Source organism: Erythranthe guttata, chromosome 9, assembly GCF_056151865.1.
Source record: "Erythranthe guttata isolate IM_541 chromosome 9, IM_541, whole genome shotgun sequence".
Taxonomy (NCBI): Eukaryota; Viridiplantae; Streptophyta; class Magnoliopsida; order Lamiales; family Phrymaceae; genus Erythranthe; species Erythranthe guttata.
This window is the reverse complement of record NC_142541.1, coordinates 4087452-4100647: the sequence shown is the minus strand read 5'-3', so window position 1 is coordinate 4100647 and position 13196 is coordinate 4087452. Positions and strand designations below refer to the sequence as shown.

The 13196-nt window shown below is 33.8% G+C and overlaps 1 long non-coding RNA gene across 1 annotated transcript; it reads right to left on the bottom strand.

Moving 5' to 3' along the window:
* Positions 1 to 7369: 7369 nt before the first annotated feature.
* LOC148767916 (uncharacterized) lies at positions 7370 to 9065 on the bottom strand. Its single transcript, XR_016033681.1, has 3 exons — positions 8971 to 9065; positions 7617 to 7671; positions 7370 to 7410 (listed from the first exon to the last, which is right to left on the bottom strand). It is a non-coding gene; the product is annotated as an uncharacterized LOC148767916 (long non-coding RNA).
* Positions 9066 to 13196: the final 4131 nt, after the last annotated feature.

Here is a 13196-nt window from a genome sequence, read left to right as displayed (position 1 = left end):
CTCGGGTTGATAATCATGAATCTTATATTTCATAATTGAGGGGTTTTGGGTGAGCAATTCTTGCATAGGGGGAAGATAAAATCCTAGATCTGTTTTTATTGATATTTTCTCGTGTTTATTTGTTTTTATAATTAGTTTAATTATTTAGTTGATTAAATTTGACAACCTTGCGTAGGCTGGATAAAAATCATAATTGTTAGAATTTGGTACTTAGGATTTTGTAATTTGAGTGTTCCCTGTGGGATCGACATCCGACTCTCACGAGTCCACTTTTACTACTTGTTTGCGATACGTGCACTTGCGTGTTAGGTATTTAGCTCAACATCACACTTGGGAAAACAACCATCAACCCCCATAACGGCCCTACATGCAGCTTTAAGCCCTTCTTTAAGTGCTGAAAAACAAATATAGAGCCTTTGGAACCTTGGACCTTCTTCATCCTCTGTTAACTTCAAAATTAGAGTGGCATTGGGGTCTACCCTTTTCAATTCTTCCTAGTAATTATTCATTGATTTGAATTGCTCTTCCACAGTACCCTGAATTTCTTTAAGTGCCTGTTGTTTAGCCCTATAGGCTTGTGATCTAGACACATTTGCTTTGAGTGTGGTGCACAATTCAGTATTGAACTCACTTGTACCCAACTTAGGATTATCTTTGAACTTTTTGACAAATATTTTACCTATCCAATTTGACTTAAGGCTATTGTTATTGTAATTCCAATAACAGTTCTTATGTTCAGACACATAGCTTTTGATTTGCCAAGTATAATCATTATACATTGGTGAAACCTGGACTGCCCACCCACACCCTTCATTTCTACATGTTGCTCTGAGCCTAACCTCGTCATTTTTCCCAAATCTAACACTCATCCCTCTTCTCAAACAGTGAGTTTCAATTGCAAATTTTGCTTCTTTTTTGCTACCAAAAACCATCTCCAAAACCAAATCAGGATTTTGCATAACAGTTTTATGATTAAATTTAGAGTACTTAATGGAATGTTCTTCATCAAAACCAACATCACTACCCATTGAATCACTATCAGCACAATCATCATCACCATCTTCACACAACATTTTAGCATAAACATCATCAGACACATAAGTAGACTTTCCCTTACTTATAGAGGTATTAAATTCAGCTTCAGGGTCAACAAATTTATCAAACAACTGATCATCTTCTTCAAAGTCATATTCACTGTCATAAAAGTCATCATCATCCTCATCATTGTCACTCTCATCTACAAGCTTATGCAATATTTTCCCTTTGTTTTCATTTACAAGGTCATCAAATATTGTAGGTTCTTCAAGGATAACTGATGATGCTATCTGGCTTTGCACGGTAGGTATTATGTCACCAGTTTGCAAACCCAATTCTTCCATGAATATTTCAACTTCATGGTTATAAGGTAAGTGTTTTCTTATAAATGAAAAATCTACATCAGTTTTCAAATAATTTTCCACACTCAAACTTTCTCCATATTTATGCCAAAGTTTGTAACTTACTGTATCAAAGTAACCTAATTCCCTTGCATATCTCTACAGATCAAGCATTCCCATCCTACCAGCATTAGCAAAATCAAAGTATTCTATATTCCCACCTACATAATTTGAGGACTATTTTTCATTACCCCTCCATAATACAATTTAACAGTATACCCTAGCTTTTCACCAAGAATTGCTGAAATCAAACAATTAAAAAAAAAAATAGTTGAAGTTTACACATTAAAGTGCAAAAGTGATTCAAAATCACACACTTGTTCATAGTGGACATTTACCATAATTTGGAGGATTTAATAATTTGGAGTAAATCCTGATGCGTGCAAGCTTCTTCGCGACATGGAGCAAATCCGAGATTCGTATAACCTTCTTGATAAAAATGGTGACTTGACCACTCCTCTGTATCGCCTATGATGGATTTAAGGTGGGATAACAATTAGTGGGAAGATTGTTGATGAAAGTGATCGAATTTTTTTGAGGAAAGTGAATAAAATTTAGGGTTCTTCGAAAAATTTGGGAATTGAGAAGTCTGATGTTGGGAATGGCAATTGGGGGTTCTTTCCCCGTTTTTTCAGACCTAATTGAGGGTCACGTGCGGCGCACGTGACTTCCTCTGTTAATTGCTAACGTCCATGTGACGGAGTGGACCAAATCTGTTCAAAAATGAAACTTTGAGGTGAACTTTGTTCACTTTGAAACAAGGGGGACCAAAAGTGGAATCGGTCCAAACACGACGGACTAAAAATATAATTATCTCTTATTTTTATTTTATTTTTCGCCTTCTTCTTGATTTATCATGAGATATGACAAAGAATGTTTGTTTTCACTTTTTTTTTTATTATTATTTGTCGGTAATATCCAACGTAAAATATGTTCCGGTGGGGGTTTACTCAAATTAATCCTCTTTTTGAACAATTTCATCGGTTGGCTTTCTCTTTCCGCCTCCAATTGTTCATCCATAATACGCCTTCCAATCAAAGATAATTTGTTTTTCAGCGAGATATCTCTTCGCATACGGGCCAGGGGCTGACCCTTCTTCTTTTACAGTGCTCTGCTTAGTATTCTCAATTTGTTCTCTCTCTCTATAGCATATCTCACCTTTCTATGTAATTTTTATTTTCTTTTCTTTTTTTCCTTTTCTTTTTTATGGTGGATTTTATCTGAGCCTCTATGTTTATGTTCCTGTTAGTGTAGACTGATTATTTCTTTGTCAAGAGAAAAGTGATGCATTTACATTATTTATTGCTTTTGACAATCACCAATCATGGTCAGTTTTAAACCTAGTTTGGGGAAGATGGAAGATAAAGGTGTGTTTTAAACCTAATTTGCATTATTGAATTGCAAACGACAAACTACCTAGATTTTGTCAAAATGCAAACAACAAACTAAAGAAAAAAATCAACGGAATTTGCAAAATTAACCAAGAGAGCTTACATCTCAACATTAATTAGTCGAAGAGTTTAGTAAACAACTATACATTTCAAGAGATTTTCAAGTCAAGCATAGATAGAGAACATCAAACAAAAATGCATTTCATGGAGTTGAATTATTGACTAAGCTCCCTTAAATCATCAATGTGTACATATACACAGTATCACACACACTAAAACATGCATACATTGAAAAACATATAGAGTGCTTATTAATGCACACTGTGTAGGTAACTAAGCTCCATCAGAATACACACAACCCAACATACACATACATATAGAGAGGCTTGTTAGTTAAGTCAGAGAGCTTAGTTCACAATTTAAGTCAATAGAATTAACACAACCCATACAGAAAGCTGAATCAATAATATAAACTAGTTGAGTCATTGAGCTTAGTTGTTATTCAAAATACAGACATTGTACGACTTACCGAAATATACCATACAGACACTATAGTGGATACTGTTGGCACAATCTGGCAACAAAACCATGTGAATTTTATTGAGTACATGCAAAATATATCTTTGGCAGAAAATCTATATTGACCATAATCCTTAATCGGCCGATTTCATGCCCTCAAGTTAGCAACAACTTAGAGACATATAAAAAGTAGCAGAAATGAGGAAAAATATAAAAATTACAAACGCACATAAAATTTCTCCACACAATAATTAAAATCAATTAACTAAGGGATTATCAGCCGGTAGTCCCTCAAAAGATTTTTCATTAGCTTAAAGGAATGACAATATTATTTTGGTTTGGAGATTGTATAGCAAACAAAATAATTCAAGATTTATTTTATCTAGTGAAAACTGCTCGATTATGCAAACAAAATAATTCAAGAAAACTGCCCCATTATGATATCCCAAACTAATGAAGCATAAACACATAATTCAAGTAATTATGCAAACAAAATAAGTATACATAGAACTCTAAAATGAGCGATAACATTCACATGCGCACAATTAAACAGAGATCATCAAAGCAAAAAAGGCTCTATAGACTGCCAAAGATTGTTAAGTTTACCTAGCAACAAAACAAAATTAATACGATAAATCTTGCATTACAATGCCTTGCAAAGTCATAATAATTTCATACCCTCAATGAATGGTAGGATCCACCTGCGCTCTTCTCTTCCTCTTCATGTGCTTCTTCATCAGCTTTGGCTTTGGCTTTGGCTTTCGCCTTCTCAGTTTTCCCCTCCTCTTCCACATACTTGCCTTTCCCCTTACCCTCCTCAGATTTCCCCTCCTCTTCCACAGACTTGCCTTTGCCGTTAGTCCCCTCAGCCATTTCTTCCAACTTCGCCTCCAAACAAGCAATTTTAGCCCTCATTTCTTCAAATTTTCTTTCATTCTTCTCACCATCCTCCGCTCTAAGTCGGGTTATCTAGGCGGCAACGAACTCTTCAGATCTGGCCCTTTCAAAAGCAAGCATAGCTAGTATAAACTCCGGAAGTGGTTGAGCTATCTAATAGCATTCCTACCGTCAGATCCATCGGAAATAACACCAGTGGCAACATCAGAGACAATATTTTCACCACCCGGTGCATTGTTGATGCTGCTATCACTATCAGCTCCATGGCCGACAGCCGGACCTACGACCGAATTTGCGTCGGATACGGCAGCAGGGAGCGGAACGTTTCATTCCGACATCGGAAAACCTCTTCACAGTAAAATTCCAAGATCTGTGAGTGAGTGAGAAGAGAGAGAGAAAGGAGGCACATAATGAAAAGTAGGGTTTGTATCTAGGGTAGAAAAGAAACTGTCCCGATATCAGACTAGACACGGCCACGGGCCGGTTTTGGGCTCGGAACCGGCTCGAACCGGCCCGTTGACGAACCGGCCCAACCCGTTGACCGGTGAACCGGCCCGGGACCCGTGAACCGGCCCGTCGTCCCCGGGACGGGCCCGGTTCTATGAATTGGTGAACCGTGAACCGCCGGGCCGGCCCGGCGGTTCACCCAAATTTAAAAAAAAAAAATCAAAAAAATCAAAAAAAAAAAAAAAGAAGCAAAAAACGGCCGGTGAACCGGCCCAGTGAACCGGCCTGGTGAACCAACCCGGTGAACAGGCCGTTATTTGCTATTTTTAGAATTTTTCCCCCCCATTTTTTCTTAGAAATACCCTTACACCCCATTTTTTCCTATAAAATTAAGTTAAAGTCATTTTATTTATTTTCTTTTGTTTTTTTCCTATTTAAAAGTAATTATTTTAATTTATTTATGCATTAAGTTTTTTTTTTAAATATATATATATATATATATATATATATATATATATATATATATATATATATATATATATATATATATATATATATAAATCAAATTTTCCGGGCCGACCCGTGAACCGGCCCGGATAAGCCCGGAACCGGATTGAACCGGCGGGCCGACCCGGCCCGACGAACCTTGAATATTACGGGCCGATTCCGGTAAATTGAACCGTGAACCGGTATGAACCGGCCCGGAACCGGCTTGAACCGGCCCGTGGCCGTGTCTATATTAGACTAGCCGGTTCGGTTCGTTGAAAAAAGTTATTAATCCCGCAAAATTTCATTTACTTTTTTTCTTTTTTTCTTTTTTCTTTTTTCTTTTTTTCTTTTTTTCTTTTTGTTTTTTTACATTCTCACGTGTTTGCTCATTTTCACCAATTATATATTATAATAATATTTTTTTTAAATATATTACATTGTCTAATCTATAAGTTTAACGAGCCCTAATAATTATATCTTTATCATAACATATGTTAATTTATAAATATTTATTCATTTTACATTAATTTCGAAACATAGCCTTCAAAAAATATTTGGGGCTCTACCCCCAAATCCCGTAAATTTTAGTAAACTAATATCTTTGCTCTTTCAACCAAAGAACTCTAGATCCACTAAATTTTATAGTTGAGGGGTGGTTGTAATTACCCAACAAGAGGGGGATTTTCGTAATTTAACCATACATCAGGGGTGGTTGTAATTTACCCTAATATGTAATTGTATTTTTTGAAAACAAATCAAATTCAAATAGAATGAAATGAAACTGAAAAATATAAACTTTATCTTTTGATCTGGAGTTCTAACAACGAAATTCAATTAAATATTAAAATTAATATTAGGCTTAAGTGAAATTATTTATAACATATGGTACAATTATTTCATGGAATGTAATATACTACACCACATTAATCTTATTCAAGATAACTGACTTGGCAACAAAAACGGTAACGCAGAAGTAAGACTAAAGAGATTCAAATAACCTCCAAGTTTATCATTAACAACGTCCAATCGGCAATCAGTGATGCACAATAATCAAACAACAATACTACTGTAAATGTTCCAAAATAAATAAGATGTATACGAAATTACCTCAACATAACGATGTGCATAACACGATAGGAAGAATACCACATATTACGGATAAACTCGTACATGTTGAGAATGTAAAATAGTGTTAACAAAATGCTCGTAAATTGTATTAATAATATTGGCATATGTTACTACGTACATAATCATATACGTTGGAAGACTTGTTTGTACACAACATTGTTAGTAGGGGTTGTCTAGGGTCCGAGAGGCTCTACTTCAATATATAAACTTAAAAAATATTCAAAATTCAATATTTTTTGAAGGGTAAATTACAACCACACCTGAGGTATGGTCAAATTACAAAAAAAAACCCTCTTGTTTGGATAATTACATCTATCCCCTCAACATGAATCTTCTTACACCTCCACCCTTATGGTGTCAACACTACAACAAAAAACATCTATTCGTTTGAGCTTGATCGTATCGGGATGTTTTACAAACATGACAAGCTATATCATTCTCATGCTCTTTCCAATACAACATGCAATCATTAGGACAAGCATGTATTTTAATACAAGTTAGTCCTAATTTTCCTATTATCTTTTGAACTTCGTAATAAGAACTGGGCAGTGACTTAGTTGCTTCAGGAAAGGCCTCTTTCAACAACTCAAGAAGCATTGTGAATGATTTATTAGACCATTTACCAGTACACTTCAGGTGAAAGAGTCGTATGAGAAATGTAAGTTTAGAAAATTGTTTACATCCTGGATACAATTCTTTTTGAGCATCATCTAGCAACTCAAAAAAAGCCTTAGCTTGCCCGTTGGGTTCTTCTTCCATGTTTGGGTTTGTATCATTAACACCAAACGCGTCATGTACTAACCCAGTCATATCCCCTAACATATTGAATTCGTTAAAATTTTGGGAATCCACATGATCAGTCAATGTGTCTTCGCCATGTGCGACCCAATTTGTGTAACCTTTCATAAAAGCCATCAACTAACAAATGTTCTTGAGCGACCCGTCTATTTACCCATTTCCCATTCCTACAACGTTTGCATGGACAAATAATTTTTCCACTAAGACTAACTTTAGCAAAAGCCATATCAAGAAATTGAGTCAATCCTTTATCATATTCTTTTGTTGACCTTGGTTTACTCATCCAACTCTTATCCATTATGAATCTACTAAAATAAAATAAATCAGATCAGATAACAAGCAAATACACTAGAGCGAAACACAATAATAAAGTATTAACAATAACTTTTAGGTCTCGAACTAGAACTAATAAAATATAATGTCAGCACATATTGTGATTGTCATCGTGCAAAGACAGCTAGTTACCTACATACTGAATGAGAAAATTAAAAAAAAAAAACTTACTATTTACCTCGAGAGTTCAAGAACTTCCAGCAATCTGAGATCCAATTCCACCTTTACTTTTCCTGAACTCAACAACGATAAATACATAGTAAATAACTCAAGCCAACAATCACACATAGATCAAACCAAAATAACTTTTATATGCTCTGATTAATAAATCTATAATCCATGTTTCTTTAATTTCAAACCAACATGCTCAATTGTACCACTAACATATGAAATTATCTTGTTTACCAATTTATTAATTAAATTGAAGCGCCCTCTATAATTTTTTTTTTAAATGATATGAGATAATGTCTGCTTGTTCTTATTGGTCAAACAAATAGCTTTCTTCATAAATTATCCGGCCAACTCTTCAAATTTTTCTGAATAACTCATGAGGATTGATAACATTTTGCTTCTAATTTAGTCATTTTATGGTATCAGTGTCACTTGAATTTGTAATCAAATAGTTTCTCACATAAGAAAATAATTTATCTAGAATGCAATTTTCTAATACTAGATATGACTTGTATCAAGAAATTATTTTAGATAATTCTAAGAAAATAACTTCTCCTTTGAAACAGACTACAACATGTATATACTTTGACCTTTGGCATATCAACAAAAGTACAAGAAGTTACTCCAGTGGCTATTTGAATGGATGGTTAATTATCATTATTAAAAGAATAACGAAAAAATGTCACCGGGAAAAAGTAAATATAGAACAACCAACATACAGGTGACTTGTCTGTACATAATAGAACCCTAAAGATGAACGATTTGAGAAAAAAAGACACTATTCTTTTTATTTACAAGCCAAGTCCCTTAAGTCAGTAGTTCAGATTTCTACTTTCTAGTCGGTTATCTAATCCAATGATTCCACGATTGTGTATGTTAGGATTTGATTACTATATACATATATGCCGACTTTATATAAGAAAATAATAATTACACCACAAACCCTCTTCTGAATTCACCCGCAAAAGAAAAACAAAACACGAGCACTTGTATGATGTCAATTTGCACACAAGATTCTTTTAAGAAAGTAAAATAAAAAATTAGGGCAAAGAAGCAAATATGCATACGATTCAATTCACAAAAAGAGCAGAACCATATTTTTAAAACTTCACACCGTAATTCACAAAACACACACAACACACACAGACCATTGATTTCATAAAACCAACCACTATTTTTTCAATTATTTAGTATGGAGAATTTTCACATCAAAATTTGATAGAAAACATAACTAATTACTCCAACACTGATATAACTCAAAATAGTAAATCTTCACAACATCGGGGATTACGGTGGAGAAAATCGTACCTTACCGTGGAGAAAGTCGTACCAAAAGGAATAACGAATTAAGAAAATCGTACCTTTGGAAACGCCGCCGCAGAATTGTGGAGATTAAAAATTGAATAGGTATATAGAAAGAGAGAATTTTGGGAACAATAAGAGTCAGGGAAAAGACGTGGGAAACGAAAAGGTTGTGCGGCAAAGTAAAAAAAGTAAAATCTCACCCTTTTAATTAGTCTTTAGAAAATAATATAATTTATTATGTATTTACAAATGTCCTAAAAAATATTACTAATGGGATACAATATAATTAGTGCCCTAACAACTTAATTTTGGGACATTTATAAAAAAATGCCCTATTAAAAGTGTCCTAAAACGTGTTTTTTGTTGTAGTGCAAATTCTACATAATCATCTATATTCCGTGGAATATGCTCTAATTGTACTCGTTTTGTGTAAAAATACAGTTTTTGATGCTCCAAAATTTGATATATACAAGCCAAAAAATACATCTTTTAATCACCTTGCCTCAACATGTGGAGCTTGAATGGCATAAAACGGGTACAAAAGTGATAATATTCCATAAAATCTAGAAGATTCCACTAAATTTGAAACCACAAGTGTGGACGTGTAAGAATATTTATGGTTGGGGGGGGGGGGGGGGGGTGTAATTACCCAAACAGGAGGGGGATTTTCATAATTTGACCATACTATGGCTATCCTTTTTTTAAAGGGTAAATAGCACTTAACCCCCTTGTGGTTTGGACATTTTGCACATGACCCCCTTATATTATGAATTTAGGCACATAACCCCCTTGTGGTTTTGATATTTTGCACATGACCCCCTTATGGTATGAAATTAGGCACATAACCCCCTTGTGGTTTTGAAATTTTGCACATAACCCCCTTATGGTATGAAATTAGCACATAACCCCCTTGAATAGAAAACTGGAAAAGACTAAATTACCCCTATCAAGTCAAAAAATCTTGTTTTAATTTATAAATAATTATTCTATAAAATGAAAAGCTTAATATACTTCTTTGTAAAATGAGAAATATAACAATTAATATTAATAATACCATAAGGGGGTTATTAGTAAAAATAATAATATTAATGAAAAGCTTAACGTGGGAAAATTACAGTTTATGTCCCTAAACTTTCACTAAAACGATTTATGTCCTCAAACTTTTTCATCCACGAAACGTGTCCTCAAACTTACCACTTTTTAATAATTTATGTTCTGCCGTCAACTCCGTCAGTTAACTTGGACGGAAATATCACGTGTGGCGCACGTGATGTCGATCTGGCCGTTAAATGCTGATATGGCTGACACATTGGGATGATGTGGCCGAAAAAATGACATGGAGAGTGACATGTGATTCTCTCCCTTGATTTCAATTTTAAAATTCTCAATTTATCATTAAAACCCCCAATTTCTCATTCCCCCTATTTCATTGAACCGAATGTAGAAACCATACCCCCTAAATTCCTCGTACGAAGCACCGAATTGAGGTGAAATTCCGCAACAACAAGATTGCCCAACCATAATTTCGCAAATTTCAAACATTTGTGGAGATAGAACTTCACAATGGAACAAGAATTTTCAATTTTGGTAAGTTTCTTCAAAGTTGATATCTTTGAACTTCATTATCGGGATTTGGGAGGTGGTAGTTTCGATATCAATCAAATTATATGTTGTAGTGCAGAATATGACTAGAATTTGAGGGTTAGGGTTTCTGCATTCGGTTCAATGAAATCGGGGGAATGCGAAATTGGGGGTTTTAATGATAGATTGGGAATTTTAAGATTGAAATCAAGAAAGAGAGAACCACAAGTCACTCCATGTCAATTTTTCGGCCACATCATCTAAGTGTGTCAGCCATATCAGCATTTAACGGCCAGCTCGACATCACGTGCGTCACACGTGATATTTCCGTCCAAGTTAACTGACGGAGTTGACGGCAGAACATAAATTGTTAAAAAGTGGTAAGTTTGAGGACATATTTCGTGGCTGAAAAAGTTTGAGGACATAAATCGATTTAGTGGTAAAGTTTAGGGACATAAACTGTAATTTTCCCGCTTAATGTACTTTAAAATTTTTGCACACACACACACACACACACACACACATATATATATATATATATATATATATATATATATATATATATATATATATATATATATATATATTTGTTATTAGTGGAGGTTTTTAGTATTAATAATAATGAAATGACAATTAATAATTTATGAAATATTAATCACACAATTATTATAATCATTTGACAGTTGTATTTATATGTATTTATATGTTTATATGTATATTTTAGTAATATTACATTAAGTTAATTTGCTTGAATGGTTATTAGTATTCTTGAAAATCTGTTGGGGTTTACTCAAAAAAAAGAAAAGAAAATCTGTTGGGGTGACCTAGGTTCGACCCTTAAACCATGCATATTTTTATATTTGCACATTTAATTTGGGTGGACGGGTCCTCAGGTCGATTCGTCGGGTAGACCTGCCGAGTCTCGGGTCCACGATGGTCGGGTCGGATCCGGGTCCAACCCGGCCCGTGGCCATGTCTATCTTATTAATAAAATATAAGATTGCTCCTGGTAAATCCTAGGAAATTTTCCCACTCATTTTTCCCACTAAAATTTTCATTTACTTAATATTAATTTTATGGAAAAATTATTCAATTGGTTAGAAAAACATTTCGTTCTTATTTTATTAATAAAAGTAAGGCTGCTCCTGATAAACATTTGAGATTTAATGACATCATTGATTTATAGTAAATTTGTTGAGCCATATTATGGGTGATAAAGAAAAGATTCGTCAAAATTCTACCTTAATTGAGATAATATAAATATACAACCATACGACATCAAAAATATAAAGTTAAATTAATAAATCTGGCTTATGGATGGGGGATTATCATCAATATATATAGCAAAACATCAAAATGAATTGAAACTTTAATTTTGTCGTTTAAATTGAACTTTACTTTTGTATTAATTTTACTTCAATCCTGGGCATCACATGGGCCAAAGATCTAGTTAATGTTATAGTAATGTTGATACTAATATGAATATTGATATTGATTTTTACATTGATTCTGATACATATATTGATACTAACACTCATATTAATTAATATTGTGGGCTATTAGCTATAAGTCATATATATTATAATTTATGTCTATAAATTCAAGTCCAAATATGCATATTTTAATAAATTAATTATATTCATTTTGGCCAAAATACCTTTAACCAAATCAAAATTAAATCTCTAAAAAATCTCTCTATCATAACAAATTCTCCCAAACATCTCTATTCCAAATTTAACTACAAAACAAAATTAATTCGTAAATAAAAATACTTTATTGTACAAACTCATACTAAAAAAAAACCACTGTCGTTGCTTCACCGCTGCCCCGCTACCGCCAGTGAATCCGTGAACTGCAAACTGAAAATTAGAATTTGTATTATTCAATTGCAAACAACAAACTATCTACGATTTCGGCAAATGCAAACAGTAAACTGAATAAAAAAAATACAAAATTTGCATTATTGAATTGCAAACGACAAACTACCTAGATTTTGCCAAAGTGCAAACAACAAGCTAAAGAAAAAAATCAACGGAATTTGCATTATTAACCAAGAGAGCTTACATCTCAACATTAATTAGTCGAAGAGTTTAGTAAACAACTATACATTTCAAGAGATTTTCAAGTCAAGCATAGATAGAGAACATCAAACAAAAATGCATTTCGTAGAGCTGAATTATTGACTAAGCTCCGTTAAATCATCAATGTGTACATATACAAAGTATCACACACACTTAAACATGCATACATTGAAAAACATATAGAGTGCTTATTAATGCACACTGCGTAGGTAACTAAGCTCCATCAGAATACACACAACCCAACATACACATGCATACAGAGAGGCTTGTTAGTTAAGTCAGAGAGCTTAGTTCACAATTTAAGTCAATAGAATTAACACAACCCATACAGAAAGCTGAATCAATAATATACACTAGTGGAGTCATTGAGCTTAGTTGTTATTCAAAATACAGACATTGTACGACCTACCGAAATATACCATACAGACACTATAGTGGATACTGTTGGCACAATCTGGCAACAAAACCATGTGAATTTTATTGAGTACATGGAAAATATATCTTTGGCAGAAAATCTATATTGACCATAATCCTTAATCGGCCGATTTCATGCCTCAAGTTAGCAACAACTTAGAGACGTATAAAAAGTAGCAGAAATGAGGAAAAATGAAAAAATTACA